We start from the raw sequence: 18,817 nt of genomic DNA on the forward strand, positions 1-18,817 counted from the left end.
ATTAGATTGCGTGTTGTCTTCTTTGGGCTCAGTGGAATATAAAGACTTATAGTAATCTCTAAATGTGTGCATTATTTTATTATGGTCGATGATTTCTTCTCCATTCTTGTTGGTGATTACTGGTATTGCATTGTGAACTTCTTGTTTATGAATTTGTTGAGCTAAAAGCTTATTAGCTTTTTCTCCGTGTTCATAGTAATGCTGTCTAGACTTATAAATAAGTTGTTCAGTTTCTTTAGTTGTTAAGATGTTAAGTTCTGTATGCAGGGCCTGCCTTTTCCTGTGAAGAGCTTCACTTGGACGCCTGGCTTGTTCTTCATCTTTTCTAGTAATTTCATTTCTTAGCTCTGACACTTTCTTGGTTTCTAATTTATTTCTATGGGAAAGATATGAAATAATCTGGCCTCTTAGGAAGGCCTTTAGAGTTTCCCAGAGTGTTCCTGCAGAAACCTCTGTAGACGTGTTTGTCTCTAGGAAGAAGCTAATTTGTTTGGATATAAATTCTGTGCAGTTCTCGTCTGCCAATAAAAGAGGGTTAAGACGCCATCTGCGAGGTGAGTACGAGGGGCTTATTGATTTTAGCTCCAAGACTAGAGGGGCATGGTCAGAGATAACAATTGTGTCATATTTGCATGATTTAATTGTAGGCAGGAAATTATTATCTATAAAAAAAAAAAAAAATCAATTCTTGAGTAGCTATAATGCACTGGTGAGTAGAACGAATATGTTCTTGAGTTTGGGTTAAGAAACCTCCAGGGGTCTGATAAGTTGTGATCATTTAAAAACTGTGTAATTATCTTTGCAGTATTAGATGTCGTCCCCCCTGTCACGGGAGTCCTATCTAAGAGTGGATTTAAAACACAATTAAAGTCCCCAGCCATTATAATTTTATGAGTGTTCACATTGGGAATGGATGCAAATAGATTTTGCATGAATTCCTTATCATCAACATTGGGTGCATAAACATTTATCAAAATCATTTTACTGTTATATAAGTTGCCCAAGAAGCCTTGCTTTTTGTTGTTTGTATCTGCAGTTTTATTCAGTACCCTTACTGTGTGACCATACATGAATAAGAAGATTTAAATTGGCAGATGAGCTGAGTGCATTGTCCAAAGACTTACTGTTGTAAATGCCTCGCCACACTGTCTGGTGTAGCACTCAAAATACTGCATGATTCTGTTTGCTAATATCATGGTCACCTCTACTCTCAGAACCAACAGGCAGTCCTTCCCTATACCTAAATCTCTTACTTCCACAAAGCATGCTGCAACTTTGTGGGGCAGAACCTTCAGATCAGATTATGAGGCATTTATTCTCATCCTCCATGCTTCATTTTGGGCAGATAAGGCCAAAGAGAGTGCAAAATAAAATTTTAGTTAATAAAATAAAATAAACAAAATTGTGAATTTCAGCATTAGGGCATTCATCTGAAGTTGCCTTTCAAAAATGTTAACATCGCATGCCACATTTTTTTTTCTTAAATTTTAAGATATGGAAAAACAATGGCTGATTACATTTCTAAAAGCTATTGTAAGGGGTTATTTGGTGTCTACTATAAACTGTGACCTGCCTAAGTGACATATTAAACATATTGTATAATGTTAAAATATAAAACCCTTGTAGAGCTCACACAGCTAAGATTGAAATGTAACATTTTTCCTCATACACTGTATATTATTAATTTCCACTGAACTGTTTGCTCTCAGCTCTCTTTCTGTGCACAGTTTCTCCTGACTCTGGAAAGACATTTAGTAAGAAGGGAGATTCCCCAGTTTGTTTCCCCTAAACTCCCCACATACTGCATACACCAACACGCCCTCAACAGAGGCTTACCATGTTTTGATTGCAACCTGAAAAGGAATCATCCATTTTTAATGTGAAATGCTTTTCAGTGCACATCAACAAATTGCTTCTGAGAGGCTTTAAAGCTGGTGTGGTAATAAATGGATTTTGTAAGTGCCGTCTGATTGCAATAAAAGCAAATGACATACTATACAAGTTTAAGTAAAAATGTTTCTTCTGAAGAGCTCTCATGAACTGAAATTTGGACCTACTGAATCAAATAAGTTGGTCCTGCATTAGTAGGAATGTAGGATGCTGAGTCTTTCACAAGGATAATGCTGTTTATGACTTTATAATGAGTCGCCATGATGGAAAACAAAAGCGTAATCAGTGATTGTTTTTAGCACAATATTTTAAAACACCATCAACAGGAGAGTCCTGTGTATTGTAATTATTCTGCAATAATCAGGATGGAATGTGGGGCAGAAGTAATTGAACTTCTGGGATCTGGTGGTCACAATACAGTATGATTAGAGTATTTTGACAGAGCACATACAAAATTTAAAACTCTTTAAATTTTAACAGAGCAGATTTCAAGGAGATGCAGAATTGCCTAAAACTTGTAACTACTGAGATAGTCAAAGAACAGTGGGACAGTTTAAGTATATTACATACAATAAAGCATCCACTTATGTGACAATTTAGAAGCATTGATACATTTAACCGATGTCTGTAATGAAAATGCAGCTAAAAGGAAATTGCAAAAGAAAAAGCAGCCGTAAAGAGATAAACAGCTTCAGTGCTGACCATGAGGCTCATTACCACATGAGAGCAATTTTTAAAAAGGATATTAGGAGAGACGATAGGTGGTGAGAGTGTAACATTGCAGAAAAAGAAAACACAGAGAGATTCTTTCATTACTTTACTAGTATAAGAATAGTGAAGGAAGTGAATTGTCTTAGCCATTTTGATTGTTCCATAAAGGTCAGATCACAAAGGTTAAGTGTTCAGTAATTTGTTATTTTTTTCAATTCATTTTAGTGATTAATATTTCTGAACAAGTGAAAGTTTTGCATCCTTATTTAGCTTCTTTATTGTAACATCGTTGTGCTTTCCCCTTTTGGTTTATAAGTGAGGACATTTTGTGAAGAGCTGTTGTGGTATAGCGGGTCCACGGCTTCAAAAAAATAGCGCCAGATTTTAAATCCGTAAAGACGTGTCACTCTCCATGGTAGCGACTGCACGACCACGGGGAGTTAATGAAGTAGTTGGGGCAATTGCTTCATTGGCTTCCTGCAGTGTGTAATTAAGGCGCTGCGTTCACGGAGACGTGTGTATATATATATATATATATATATATATATATATTGTGATGAATGGCCGGCCACATATTCCGGCCCTCACCCCCAGGCCGCCAGGAGGAGCTCTCCCAACAGCGTGGACGTGGCCCGAGTTCCAGCAGGGCCTTATGGACTATGTAGTTTTTATACGCAGCCCTGCTGGATACCTAGGGGGCCACCAGGAGTCGCTGTAGGGGGACTCGGAGGCTCGTATGTGCCCTATAACCCGGGAGTACGTCATGGTCACATGACGGGAAGAAACGACGTGCTCCCGGGGTGAAGAAAAGGACTGATTACCCTGACCCGGAAGGAATAAGGACTTGTGGGGTTTGAACAGGAACCACTTCCGGGTCAGGGGGTATAAAGGACTCCGGGGAAAGCCCAGACATTGAGCTGAGCTGGGAGGTAGGGTGGCTAAGTGTCTGGGTGAGGAGGAAGGGTTATTGAGAGAGTGTTATTGTGTTAATTGTATGAGTAGTGTGGAGAGTAGGGTGCTTTGTGCACGTGACAACAAAATAAAGAAGTCTTGTGCTTATCCCTTTTGTTTGGAGTGGTACCTGAGGGTTCAAGAGGTGGACAAAAGCCTTAGCTGCTACAGTATATATATATATATATATATATATATATATACGGGCCAGCACAAGGAAAGGGGGAGGAATCAAAGAAAAGGAAAAAGGTAGAAAGAGGTTAAAAGACGTTAAAGGCAGACTTGGCGATTGGTCTGGCCACCTGGAAGGAGGAAGTAGTATGAGCTGGGGCCCCGCGTAGGAGCGTTAACTGTGGCGCTCTGGGGGCTAGTTCGCCCTACTGAATATTTGGGTGGAGTGTGGCGAGCAAGGCAGGTGTCCTCCCTAGGCTTCCGAGGTACGACCAAGTGAGCGTGAAGGAAAAAGGGAGGAGAGTCGACCTCGGACGGTCTGTCTGTGATGTCCGGATGCAGTCAAGATGGAGGTTGGCATAATGGAGCTCATGGCTGCTGAGTCTCCATTGGTTACACGAGCAATGGGTGAGCCGGGGAGAATGAGAAGGAGGAGGGCTGGGATCGGGAGGAGTTAGCATGCATTTTTAACTGCTGATTTTTAATGGATTTATTTATTGATTTTTATCCCCACTTTTCACTGGATTTTTATGGATTTATATACGTACTGTTTTTTAGAACACTGCACAATTGTCACTTGTTGGTTTTACTTTTGTGTTGACTGTTTTTTAATAAAAACACTTGGGCACTTTTCCCACCATCCTCTGGCATCATCAGAGAATTGTCATTTGTCAGCTCATCTCAGTCATAACTATCGACGGTGTTGGTTCAGCAGACTCCCATTTTAGAAGAGGGAGTCTGTATGGGACTGGCATCATCACAGCTGTTTCTAACAACAAAGTGAACAGAAAGTTGCATCATGGGATGTAAGCAGGTCACGGCAATATAAGATGGTGGTGGTTTACACTGTTCAAGATTCTGTATTCCCGAAAGGATAAATCTGAAGATTATTCAATGGTTCCTTGTGTTAGATAATACTAGGGTGTTGTGCCGTGTTAGCCATTATGGATGTAGTGAGAAGTCAAGCAGAATAACACCTTTTATTGGCTAACTAAAAGATTACGATATGCAAGCTTTCAAGGCAACTCAGGCCCCTTCTTCAGGCAAGATGTAAACTCACTTGTGACTTCTCACTTGTGTTAGATAATTAAGAATTGTTTACATTTTACTTTACTAATCTCTCTGTAATCCCATCTTCAGCTGCTGTCTGCTACCAAACATTTTCCATTGCTCTTAACATATAATATATACAATCCTTTCACACACGGGCCACATAGCTATTGATTTTCATTTGGATGGAAATTTGCTTTTGAATGTGGCTATGAATGAGAAACCATTACACCAATTAACTGCTCATATAGTTCAAATCAACACTGATAAAATGAATCAGGATATTACTAATACTTTCTCGTACCCACTTGTGGGCTTCTCTCTCCACTAAGATTGTGACCATAAAAGAAAACCTAAAGACAAGAGCAATGTGAATAGATGAAGGGTGTTGGCCTAGAACCTCCGGTTTATTGCCAAATTGCAGGATGTTAAAGTGGAATTTGATTATTTTAAAACTTTTGGAAAACAACAATGTCTGTTTCAGTTTTTTGGTCAATGACCAGATAACCAGAAATTTTCTGTTCTGAAGTTGTTTTAATTTAGTTGTAGTATTCACAGTTTTTCCCATGTCACTTTGTTTTTTCAGGGGCACCGCCATTTTATGTATTCTTTGTATACTGTTGCTATAGCGTGGTTGCCACCAAGGGATGACTGGAGGTCATGAACTTTTATATAAATCAGGTCAGCAGTTTAAAGGTCAACATCATGCACGTCCTGGTCAGGTTGCAGGTTCCACAACTTTTCTGTTTGTGTTTCTTTGAGTAAGACTTCTTGGTTTAGATCAGAGTCTGTTTTGTTTTCTCAACTACGTTTTAGGCCTAGCATTTTTTTTTTGTTAGATCTTTTGGTTCTGAATCAAATTCAAACTCCCTCCTGCTATAGTTAGGTATGGATACTATCAGTTTACGGGATTAACACAGTTAGCCATTAAAATGTTGTTAGCTTTACATTTTGTTCTATGTTATGATATGACTACTGCTTTTGAAAATCTCGAAACATGCAAACCTGTGCATGGAAAAGAAAACAGGAAATGTTTTTTTAAATTTTGGAATTTGAACTTCTTAAAGGAAATGTATTTGTGCGTTAAATTGTATGCCAACCGAGGATATTACCCACAGTGCTGTGCAATTCATCTAATTTGGTGAGTTAATACTGGGACTGGAACCCACCATTCTGCATTGGAGTGACGCATTTGACAAGGTATGTCTGTTTAAAGCAGGAGGTTTGAAGCAAGAAAAGAGAACATTTAAGTGGATAAGAAAGAAAGAAAGAAAGAAAGAAAGAAAGAAAGAAAGAAAGAAAGAAAGAAAGAAAGAAAGAAAGAAAGAAAGAAAGAATTGGCCTCTCTCCTCCTTCCTCTTCCACTCTGGCCCATCTTCCCAAATGATGCTAAGCTCCAACCCTTTAGAGTCTCAATCCTCTGATATTCCATATATAAAATCACAACAAATACAAACAATTCTCTCTTCAAAACTTTAATATTTAAAGTCTGCTAGAAAGCAATAGTACAGTTATTTTTCCCCCACAAATAGGAAAATATAAGTGCACATATATTATGCCTAAAATTCTATATTAACAATACCATAAATCTCTTAGCAATTCATGTACAGGGCTTCATTTTTACTTGAATCTGGATTTTGAGCTCTTAATAATTATTTGTACAGTTTTGGCACAGGTTGTTTGTCTTTTCTGAGTTTTTCTTACATTTGCATGTAACACCATTTTGTGTCATCTTGTCATGGGCACAGCTATCTTATTTACCATTTCCATAGCCATTGCCATTCAGTGATGCAATGATTTCAGTTCCTCTTCCCTATATAAGACGGCTGTGCCCAGGTCACAGTGTCAAGCTCTGACCAGAATTCAATCAGAAATATTCATTGACTCTTCCAGCATAGTTAGGGGTAAGAAAACCAAGTTAGAGTAAGGAGTTTAGGCCCACTTTGGCTTTGGTTGTCTGGTTTGCTTTGCCCCGCATGCCTTTTGACCACCCTTTTTTTTGTCCTTGCTTATTATTTCACATTTTTAGGCAACTCCTTCCTTTGCACTCACATTTTGAGGCTTAGACTGAACCAAAGAAATGTATATAATATAAATTATAGAACATGACTAACGATAATAATGAGCCACATTATATATTCGATATGATATTACTAAAACATACAGTACTAGATAGTAAGAGTCATTATTTTCATAGTGTAAAACTGAAAATCAAATATGATTTATTCAATGTCTCTACTATGTTTAAGAGATGTCAATGCAATTTAATACACTATAAAACTCAAAGAACTGAGCTTTGTAATATCTATGTATACCATCATGGTGCTGACCAACATAGTACAATATAAACAAACTATCTTGATTTTAACTGTCTATGATGTTAGGATGCAGTAATTTTTAGCCTTTCTTTTTAAATTGTTATATTATTTTAGTATAGTGTTAGTAGGGCTTAGCATACTTCTAACTGGAATAGTTTCTCACAAAGCAAAGACAATGTACATGTATTGTATATTATAGTTCTTTCTCTTTCCGTCACAATTTATTCAGTACAGTGGTTCATACTTTATATCAAGTGTTGAAAAATAGAATAAAGGAAAACCTTAGTTCAATTTACAATTATATTCAGTTCATCTCTGTATTGTTCTCTTCAGTGAGTGCAAGTTAGGAGTGCAATAACCAGTTCACAGGCAATGTACGGTTACAAGTGCACATGGACACACATAAATATACAGAGTTAACAAAGGAATTTCAACAGTTTAACATAAAAGGATCCTCACAGTATACAGTATGTCCAGGCATATGCAGAAGTATGGCCAGATGAAAGTGTAGCAGCATCTCTGGAGAAAATAAACCTTTGGGGGTTCCATGATTAGTTATAACTCAAATTCAAGGGTAGCCCTGTAAACCTCGGCCAACTGCCTCCAACTTTGTGAATATTCTACAATATTATACAGTATTTGTTGGGCATTCTAAAAAAAAAGACAAAAAAGTTCACCCTTGAATAAAAAAATGAACTTTTGTGTTTATTAGGGAATAACAGTTAAGTAAAAATTTCATCCAGCATTGTGCTGGACTTTGGGACCTTACTTATGTGTATGCTCAGAGCATGAAACAAGGCCTCTGTATGGCACAGGATACACACAGGTATGATGAGCATGAGGAATATTTGAATTACTTGTCACTGAGAAAAAGAGAAATGAATGTTGATCTAGTGTTTGAAAAGGCTTGTTGGAGAAAATTATCAGGCCTTCAAATTATCAATTTCGTGGCTTCATTCATTGCTTATTCTATCTTTCATAACTTTTTTTGGTTTTCACGCTGCACTGATATACTGACTAAGAAAGCTTCATAGAGAATGATCTGACTTAGAGTTTTAGTTGCTTTCCTAACTAACTGTCTTGGGATTTTAAAAAAGTACTTGCTTTGACTCCTGCTTTGCTATTCTGATAATGTGATTGTCTAGCATCTAGGCTATTTAAACTTATCTCATTTTATCTCATCATCTCAGACTGCGTTTAATGGTGAGGGTCATGGTGACAGCATGCGAAGCAGGTCTAAGGCCAAATTTCCCTGTCCCTAGCCACAGATTCCAGCTCTTCCTGCGGAATTCCCATCCAGCGAGATATATAATCCCTCCAGCTTGCCCTGGGTCTTACTCAAATCTTAATAAGCAATCTAGCAGCCAATATTATTTTTATTTTTCCAACTAGATCATGACAGTTTTATTACACTTTCCACTCTAAAAGCAATAAACAAAATTAGTTTGCTGTTGGTAATTGGTTACTCGACTCTTAATTTGCTTAAACATTGAAACCAGTCATTAAATTGCTGATAATGAACCTCCTGAACCTATTTGTAGGCTAATTCGCTACTACTGGCTCATTTGCACTGAACTCATATGAACTGACGATGGTCATTCTATAACATAAAATACATTGGCTGGATTAGATTTATTCTTCTTAACCCTGTACTATCTGACACCATAAGAGAATAGCTGTCACACTTATTCCACTTATTAACTTCTTGAAAGTTTGGTAGAGTAGAAGAGTGTGCTCATTCTCCTAAAACAAAATCCAAGGCTTAAATATATTGCTTCCGTCATGTCCAGGGTACAGGCTATGGTCTCTTAAAGTGTGACATAACTGGTAAACCTCACGTATAGAGTCTAGACGGCATCTTTATAATATATTCAAACCCACCTCAGTTTACTCTTTTTATTCCACATTAACTGAGTGAATTAGTCTTTGCTTTCCAATAACTGGAATTTTGATAAGATTCTATGCAACTTTCTGTCTTAGAAATTATTATATTCTGCAGTCTGTTAATGTATACAGTACCTTGTACACATTCTTTCTCTGGACCACTGGTTCTAAGCATGTGGTTGACAGTATAAAAAAAGTAAAAAGCAAAAACACCTTTTATCCATTAATGATATTGGTTTCGAAAGAAAAAAAAAAGTTGTGCTTGCATTGCGAGCGGAATATGTGACCAAAATCTCAGAGACATGCAGTTAACAGGGCTGTTAAAGCAGAGTATTTAAATGATTAAATTGAATCAGCAAACACTACATTTATGTCACTCATTGTGTTTTTTGTAATCAAAATAATGTTCATTACTATAACAACTAAAATGTATCAAACATGGTGAAAACGCAAAGACATTTGGGTAGTGTGGACATGAATAGGACGCAGCCATATTGCCATCCAGTTAAATGGCAAATTCTGGCTTAGTAAACAGCAATAAGTAAAAGTAAAGTCTCATCAGTAATGTCAGCCAGCTTGAAAACAACAACAATGCATTTTATAGGAATTCTGAAATAATAATAATCTTAGATTTTGACTTAATGATAATAATACATTCACAAACATGGTCTTAAAGATGTGTCAATTCTAATAAAAAAGGTGGGAAGAATTTGAAAAATGAAAACACCAAGAATTTGTGACATTTGAAACTTGAGTTAATTCAGCCTGCCCACTGTGGCAAAAAGGGGGTGCCACTGAGCTCTGAACCTCATAACACAGTTGCACCAACTCAGTCCCAGGTCCAAATCAAGAGTGTTTTTCATAAGGTCTTGATCACAATACCTTCTGCCCATGTTTCCTCCCTTCTTCCTTCAAGCCTCTTTATCTCCTTCTTCACTCCTCCAGCAAGTGTTTCCTTTTTCCTCCTGACTCCCACCTGCTGACTTAGACAAAGTAGTCTTGTTTATATTTGACCCAGGAGTACTTCTGGTGCCATCAAATTACGATCAGGAAGTAGTTCTTGGACTAAAGGAGTGAAGGCTTTTTCCAGCAGTGACATTTGGCAACCCATTAGAACCCAACAGGGCTGTATTCCTGAATGTCCCATGTAGCCCTTTGGGTGTTCTAAACGGGAGACTGACTGTTCTTTATACGCCATGTCACCCAAACTATTCATTATTGCCTTACCCTGACTGGGAATGCAAGCAGGAGTCATCCCTTCCGGGATGTGTACCAAAGCAAATGATCCTTCTGTAATGGTCTCCTGACCAGGTGGGGCTTCAGTGTTGATCCCAGTTGGGATGCCAGTCCATCCACTATGGCCTTTACATCATTAAATATTACTCTTCCATATGTGTTATTAACCAGCTAATGCTGGTCACTATTCTGGGAATGAATGTTGAGGTATGTACTGCTATAAGTACTTGGGGGTCCATATCAATGGCATGTAACATAGGGGAACTTTGTAAGAAAGGGCAGAACAGACTCTTTTTTCCATCTTGTAAGCAGTGTGGCATAACTCTTTGTAATAACAGGATGTCCCAAAGTGCTCCAAGAAGGCCACTATAGGTGGAGGCATGATAAGATACTTACAGAAATTGTCAAATGTTGGGTGGACCAACAGTGGGTCATTGTCAACGGACTTTAAGAATAAGGTTCTTAGTCCACGAAAAACTGTCAAGAATCCCTGCTCCATTTTGCATCATGCTTCAGATTGTGAGCTACAAGTGGATTTGAAGAAATAAGTTATCTTTTCAGTAGAGGTGGCAGATTTATTTCTGCTATCCAGGAACACAAAAACCATCCTGGTAGCAGAATATAGGGTTCCCTGGGTACGCAGACTGGCTATACCTCACCAGCTAAAGAAAGCTTAAGAAGAACTTAATCAATGAGGCTCTTGTAAAAGGATGGTGCATAGCAATACAGAAATCCCTCGCTACTTCGCGGTTCACTTTTCGCGGATTCACGACTTCGCGGATTTTATATGTAAGCATATCTAAATATATAACGCGGATTTTTCGCTGCTTCGCGGGTTTCTGCGGACAATGGGTCTTTTTACTTCTGGTATTTGCTTCCTCAGTTGGTTTGCCCAGTTGATTTCATACAAGAGATGCTATTGGCGGATGGCTGAGAAGCTACCCAATCAGAGCACGCAGTTAAGTTCATGTGTGCTGCTGATTGGCTCAGCGACGGAGTGCTGCATTAACCAGGAAGTCTCATCTCACTCATTCAGCATTAACGTGCTCTTGCTACTGCATTCAGGGGATTATCACCTTCATCGTCATCATTTTTACTGCGCAGCATATTCATCACCATCATCACGTCATATATAGCTACGTGTACTTCGCTATACAGCAAGTGTAAACTTATCTACTGATTTCATATTGCTTAGCAGTTGTCCCTGTTATTAATAGAGTAAAGGGTGGGTTGTAAACAATACAGGGAGGGTTTAAAAACGTCCAAATACACGTTAAATAATTAAATAAAGATGGTGTCCCTACTTCGCGGAAATTCAGTTATCGCGGTAGGCCTTGGAACCTATCTCCCGCAATAAGTGAGGGATTACTGTATTCCCAATTGAAGTTGGCTGCTGTGGATTTTCAGCAACTTCATTTCTCTGTTGCATAACAGAAGATCAGGCTTAACCCAAACAGCTGAAGAAAGCCACTAGAGAGATTGTTGTGGTGGGTGAGACCAGCACAAGATAGTTATGTCTGACAAAAGCCCATAGTCGGAATACAGTAATCCCTCCTCCATCGCGGGGGTTGCGTTCCAGAGCCACCAGCGAAATAAGAAAATCCGCAAAGTAGAAACCATATGTTTATATGGTTATTTTTATATTGTCATGCTTGGGTCACAGATTTGCGCAGAAACACAGGAGGTTGTAGAGAGACAGAAACGTTATTCAAACACTGCAAACAAACATTTGTCTCTTTTTCAAAAGTTTAAACTGTGCTCCATGACAAGACAGAGATGACAGTTCTGTCTCACAATTAAAAGAATGCAAACATATCTTCCTCTTCAAAGGAGTGCGTGTCAGGAGCACAGAATGTCACATAGATAGAGAAAACAATCTCTAGCAAACAAATCAATAGGGCTGTTTGGCTTTTAAGTATGCAAAGCACCGTGGCACAAAGCTGTTGAAGGCGGCAGCTCACACCCCCTCTGTCAGGAGCAGAGAAAGAGAGAGAGAGAGAGAGAGAGACCGAGTTTGTTTTTCAGTCAAAAATCAATACGTGCCCTTCGAGCTTTTAAGTATGAGAAGCATCGTGCAGCATGTCGTTTCAGGAAGCAGCTGCACAAAAGATAGCAACGTGAAAATAATCTTTCAGCATTTTTAGACGAGCGTCCGTATCGTCTAGGTGTGCGAACAGCCCCCCTGCTCAATCCCCATACGTCAGGATCACAGATAGTCAGCGCAAGAGAGAGAGAAAAGTAAGCAATCTAGCTTCTCAGCCATCTGCCAATAGCGTCCCTTGTATGAAATCAACTGGGCAAACCAACTGAGGAAGCATGTACCAGAAATTAAAAGACCCATTGTCCTCAGAAATCCGCGAACCAGCAAAAAATCTGCGATATATATTTAAATATGCTTACATATAAAATCCGTGATGGAGTGAATCCGCGAAAGGCGAAGCGCGATATAGCGAGGGATCACTGTACTTCTACAGGTGAAGGCTAATGAAGTCTTTGCTGCCCTACTAAGGCGAAGTGTTCAGGTAAAGGGGTGAGACAATTGTGACCCAGAGTTACTAGATGAAGATGCTGAACGGTTTCTCAATCTAGTAGCACCATCCAAAAGTAGTGCCTGCAGTTCCTGCTTATAGCTCAGCATCTTCTATGTTTATTTATATTGTGTCTTTATCTATCTATCTATCTATCTATCTATCTATCTATCTATCTATCTATCTATCTATCTATCTATCTATCTATCTATCTATCTATCTATCTATCTATCTATCTATCTATTTGTTGTGACGGGAGCAGGGTAAAATAATTAGCCAGCCATGGATAACTCCGAACATTAACATCTTTATTTTACGACAGGCCCGCACTGATCTCCAATCAAGAAGAACATTCTTTTATTCAAGACTCCGTGGAGAAGGACGGAGCTCGGGAGGAGAGGCAAGGAGAGAAGGAGAAGGAGAGAAAGGCATTCGAGTTGGCCTGGACTTTTGGGGGTTTGTGGTGCACTTATAATTGTAAATATGATTAATAAACATGTGTTGGGAGACGTCAACGTGTCCGCCTGTCTGTGTCCGGGCCAGCTTCCACACTAGTTAAATTGTATGTTTCAGTACACGATTGAACAGCTCTACAGTTCCATTGGCAGCAGGGTAATACAGTGAGGAGCGGTGATGTTTAATCTGTCTTTCTTCCAGAAAAGCAGCAGAGGTAAACTGAACTACATTATCTGTCACCAGACTTACGGGGTTACCATAGTGACTGAAAACAAAAGATAGGAATGTAAGTACATTAGCAGTAGTTATGGAAGGGGTGAAGGCTTCTTCCGGCCACTTGCTGTGGTAGTCAGTCAGGGTCAAGACATATCTACAGTCCAAGGCAGCAGTGTCAATGGGTCCTACAATGTCCAAAGCCACTTTTTTCCATGGGCCATCTGGAAAAGGTGTAGGCTGTAAGGGAGCAGGATGTGGATGAGCTGTTTTGTCATTCAACTAGCATGTCTGACAAGAACTAATGGCAGTACAAACTTCAGTGTTCATCTTCGGCCACCAGTAAAGTTCTCCGAGTCGCGGAGTTTGGTGCATACCACACCTTGGTGACTCTTGTGTGCAATTGTAATTAATGACGAATGAAGGCTAGCTGGCACAATCAGACGTGAGCCACGAAACACACAGTTGTCACTGACAGAAAGTCCCAGACGGAGCTTTGGAGAAGGAGGCCAGCTCCATGCAATCTGTGTATGTAGCTTAGTGAGATCTGGACATTCAGCACAAGCAGACTCTAAATCAGCAGGAGACAATGTCTTATGTGCCACAGACATGAAAGCAACAAACTCTGCTTCAGCATCATCAGCAACTGCAGGAGCAACAGGGAAGGGCAGACGAGACAGGCAGTCAGCAGGAGCATTCTGAGAACCTGGGCGATATGTTACATCATAGTTAAATGACAGAAGACGTGCAGACCATCTCATAATGCGCATCCCAGCACGACCAATCCCCTTGGTGGTCAACAGAGTTGTCAATGTCTGATGGTCCGTGTGCAGGGTGAAACAACGTCCCCACAGGTACGTGCACCCCTTCTCTACCGCCCACACACAGGCCAGCACTTCTTTTTCCACTATTGAATATTTACACTCTGTAGTAGAAAGAGTCCGTGAAGCAAATGCCACAGTTCTTTCTATGTTGTCAGAACCGAGTTGAGAAAGAATGGCTCCCAGACCGTAGCCAGAAGCATCAGTGGAATGCATGCAGTGTAGGGTCAAAAAGTGCTAAAGCAGGGCTATCCCCTAGCAATTTTTGTACCTGCTCAAAGCTCTTCTGTGCATCAGCCGTCCACTGGAATGCACCTGCAGGTTGTCTCAAGCATGCACGCATTGGTTCAATGACAGTAGCATGGTTTGGTAGAAATTTAGTACCAAGACAGCAGCCCAAGGAAAGAATGCAAAGTAGCAGTATCTGTGGGTGCAGGAGCATTAATGATGGCTTGTAAACGGGCCTTATCAGGAAGCAAGCCATCAGCAAACATTATATGCCCAAGGAAGGGTAGGTGGGACTGACGAAACTTGCAGTTGTCATTGTTTAGCTGCAGGCCAGCAGCTTCCAGCTGGCATAACTCAGTATGTAAGGTCTTGTCATGGGTAGTCAGGTCAGGTCCATGTACTATTACATCATCCAAGTAATTTTCCACGCCAGATAATCCAGTGAGAACAGCAGTCATCATTTTCTGGAAGGCAGAGAGTGCAGACACCAAACCATAAAACCTGAAGAGGCCCTCATGTTTAATGAAAGCAGTGAGGTCTCAACTGTCCTCATGCAGTGACACTTGGTAGTAGGCACTGGCTAAGTCAATGGTAGAAAATACCACAGCCCCTCTAAGGGCAGAAAGGAGTTCATCTATATGTGGCAAGGGAAAAGAGTCTACAATAACTGCTTTATTGGGCTCTCGCAGATCAATACTCATGCGAATGTTACCAGATTTGTGCTGAGTGACTACAATAGGTGAGACCCAAGCAGAAGCATCAATTCGTTCTATGACGCCGGCAGTGAGTAGGCGATCAAGTTCTTCAGACACAGCATCTCTAACCGACAGAGGTAAGCGGCGCAGCTTCTATCACACAGGAGGTACTCTCTCATCAATCTTAATGCGGTGGATGAAGTTTTTAACACAGCCAATGGACACGGGCACAGCAGCGCACTGTAAGACTGGCACAGGCAGAGTGGAAGCTGCAGCATCTGAAGGCATAGCTTTATTGTTCACGATGTGCACATGTAAAAGTGACATTAAGTCTCTACCCATTAGTGGGGCTCCATTTTCCACAATGAAAAATGTAGCCACATTCGTACGGCCATGTAAACACACAGTTACAGATAGGCACCCAAGTACAGGGATATGAGATTTTGAATACGTCACAAGTCTCACTGTAGGTTTTGTCAGAGGAATGTTGCTGAAGTGACGGGTGTAAATGCAGTGTGGTAATATTGAGACTTATGAGCCAGTGTCAACAATCAGGTCCAGTGAGCAGGAACGTGAGCATGGAGCTGAGATTTCCACTGCACAAGTAATTTTAGCAAGTGTATATATTGTATTTTTTGTATATAGTACAGTAACTTCTGGAAATTCAACCTCATGTACTTCTCATGTACATGGTTGTGCAGAGCGACACACTGTAGCAAAATGCCCAGTCTTTTCACAATGCCTACAAGTTGCTTTTGCAGCAGGGCAGCTCACTGAGTTAGCCAGGAGTGATCCACATCGAAAGCACGCTTTCCCCTTAGCGGGGTTAGCAGATAGAGTAGTAGCAGGTGCTGTCTGGGTTTATTCCTCTTTTTATGCTGCACTGTCTGTACTGGCATGACGCTGGAGTTCCTAGAAATGATTTTAGCCTGATCTGTAGCCGCTTCTATCTGAGTAGCATGAGTTACTGGTTTATCCAATGTAAGGCCTGGCTCCAACAGCAATCTTTCACGTATGCATGGACTATATACATACTCATTCAAATGGTCATGAATCATTTCGTCCGTGCATTCGGCAAATTCACATGTTGCGACAAGCTCACATAGTGCCGCCACGCATTGTAAAACTGTCTCTTGTAGTCCCTGGGTCCTCTTACGAAATGTATGGTGCTCAATAACCATGTTAGCTTTAGGTATAAAGTATACTTTCAAAACTTCTATGGCGGTATCGAACGTAGTACCTGTGTTAGGCAGGGTGTAAAAAATTTGCTGACCTTCAGTCCTGAGACAATGAAGTAGCACAGCTCTCTTCCTAGCGTCAGGCCAAGCATCCCCAGTAGCGTCAATGACAAGCAGATAGTTATTGAACATCTGAAGCCACGTTAGGAAAGGCACTGCAGGCTCGCCGGGACTAGGAAGAAAAAAGCTTGGAGAAGGCACATTAGCAACAGCCATTTTCACTGCAAGCACGCACAATATAAAGAGGTGAACCTTGCTGCCAATTTTGTTGTAACCAGAGCAGGGTAAAATAATTAGCCAGCCATGGATAACACAGAATGTAAACTTCTTTATTTTAAAACAGGCACGCACTGATCTCCAATTAAGAACATTCTTTTATTCAAGACTCCTTTCCTATTCTTTCAACAGGTAACACAGTTTTTAAAAACTCCCCGTTCTGGCAGAAACTACAACTGAACACAACACTATCTATCTATCTATCTATCTATCTATCTATCTATCTATCTATCTATCTATCTATCTATCTATCTATCTATCTATCTATCTATCTATCTATCTATCTATCTGTAAGGTTCCCTGTATATAGCACCATAATCTCACAGCAAATGTCACAAACCTGAAGTGATTTTCTGACGAACCCAATTCGAAAAGATGCTATTAAAAACAACTTGTAAAGAGTTTGCATAAATGAAAATATGCTGAATTATTTTGTTCACTAATTCAATAATAATAATAATAATAGTAATAATGATAATGTTTGAATTTTTTAGTATTGGTTTTAAGCAGTGTTTATTTTTCAGTTAGTAGGGAGAAACTGTAAGTGAATAAAAGTAGTACATACAAATGATAAGATAAATTGGCTAGTCAATGATGATACTGTATCAATGCTTATGAACACTACTTTGATAATAAAATCCCCCCATTTTTTATTACCTAGAGAGTGGGAGGTAAATCTCCATGCTCTCTGCCACAAATTACATTCAAGCTCTGAACTGCATATTTTTTGCAAATTAAACATATGGATATTATTGGCTTTCTAATTTTTATTACATAACAAACCATAATATTGTTCGTACATTAAAATGTAGTTATTTAAAATATTAGGTGTACATAAAAGAAATTAAAAGATACACATGTGCAAAAATGATCTGCAATTCCTTATTAAAAGAATATCATATTGAGGGAGCAATTAAGAAATATCACCTTTAGTTTTTATTTCAGTTCCAGGGGTGTGATATGCCAAGAAAAGTTTGAGAATCTGCTCAAGACATTTTAGTGTATGAAAACAGCTGGTTGCCCTGAAATGTAGTTCAACGTGACATATCCGTTAAGTCTTTGGACCTCGAACCCTGAGGCTGTGGGTTGAAGACCCGCTACTGACACTGTATGACCACAAGTAAGTCACTTCACCTGCCGGTGCCCCAACTAGAAAACCTAATGAAATGTAACATAACTGGCTGATACTGTGTTCTCAGTGGCATGCATGAGACATAGTGCCCAGTTAAGGATTTTCTTTTTCTAACATTCAGCCTGTCTGCCTATACCTCACGTGGTTCACTATACTAGAGTATATAATACTGTATGTTGTTAGAAAGCAAAACAACATAGACATTCTCTGAAATTTCACTGTCACAAAAGGCGTTACCTATACAGTTTACTGCAGACATCTGAACACCATCTGGTTAAGTGACCTGCACAAGATCAGTCAATGCGCCACTGGTGGGAATTTGTCTAGAGACCCTGTGGTTTCAAGTTCAGCTCCTTCAACACTAGGCTACTCTTTCTGCAAATGAACAGTAAAAACCAGCATAATGTGCCATCTCCTGCCTGTCTGACAAACCATCTTGGCTCTGTTTTTCTTCAACTGTCATTTTCTCCTACTCTCTTGTTCCCAAGACACCGCTTTCCAGACAAAACCAGAGTTAACATTACACATCCTGGGTTTGACCTTTCAGAGGGCGAGCGAGCAAGGTTGGGAAGCTCTAGGGGGAATCTCTATTTGCTAGCTGTCTGAAAGAAAAAGCAATGGAAACACAAGGGAGACATGGCTTCCATGCCTAGATAAAGTGACTGTGAGTTTCAAGAATGTCAGGGAATAAAGGGTGAGTATTGAAATCCATTACTTTTAAGACATATGTATTTCTGCATAACATTTGGATGTCCTAAAGGAGCAAGTGGGGAGGTTGGATGCTTCTTAAGACCTGTATTGATGTAACTATGAAACAAGCACAAGGAAGGAATGTTCAGCTGTAAATGATCTCCATTTTTATTTTACTTGCCTGTTGGTTTTGGCAGAAGAATGTCCCATCATGTTCAAAACGCATAAAATTTTCCATGTTATTGTGGAATGCAGAGAGGAAAATTATGTGGTTTTAAGTAATGGTTGTACATCTCTGCTCTAGCAATGCGGGGATGGCTGCCATATTT

Source organism: Erpetoichthys calabaricus, chromosome 2 (assembly GCF_900747795.2).
Source record: "Erpetoichthys calabaricus chromosome 2, fErpCal1.3, whole genome shotgun sequence".
Lineage (NCBI taxonomy): Eukaryota > Metazoa > Chordata > Cladistia > Polypteriformes > Polypteridae > Erpetoichthys > Erpetoichthys calabaricus.